Genomic DNA, 313 nt, shown 5'->3' on the forward strand with positions numbered 1-313 from the left:
CTGACACACGAGGCCCATGTCCTGAATGTCTGTAACTTCATTATTATCACAGTCGCTGACACACGAGGCCCATGTCCTGAATGTCTGTTAGTTCATTATTATCACAGTCGCTGACACACGAGGCCCATGTCCTGAATGTCTGTAACTTCATTATTATCACAGTCGCTGACACACGAGGCCCATGTCCTGAATGTCTGTTACTTCATTATTATCACAGTCGCTGACACACGAGGCCCATGTCCTGAATCCCCAGTTGATGTATTGAAAATCAGATAACCATGATTGATATCATATTGAAACGCCGGAAATTCTC

The sequence above is a fragment of the Limulus polyphemus genome, unplaced genomic scaffold (assembly GCF_000517525.1).
Source record: "Limulus polyphemus unplaced genomic scaffold, Limulus_polyphemus-2.1.2 Scaffold6763, whole genome shotgun sequence".
Classification (NCBI taxonomy): domain Eukaryota; kingdom Metazoa; phylum Arthropoda; class Merostomata; order Xiphosura; family Limulidae; genus Limulus; species Limulus polyphemus.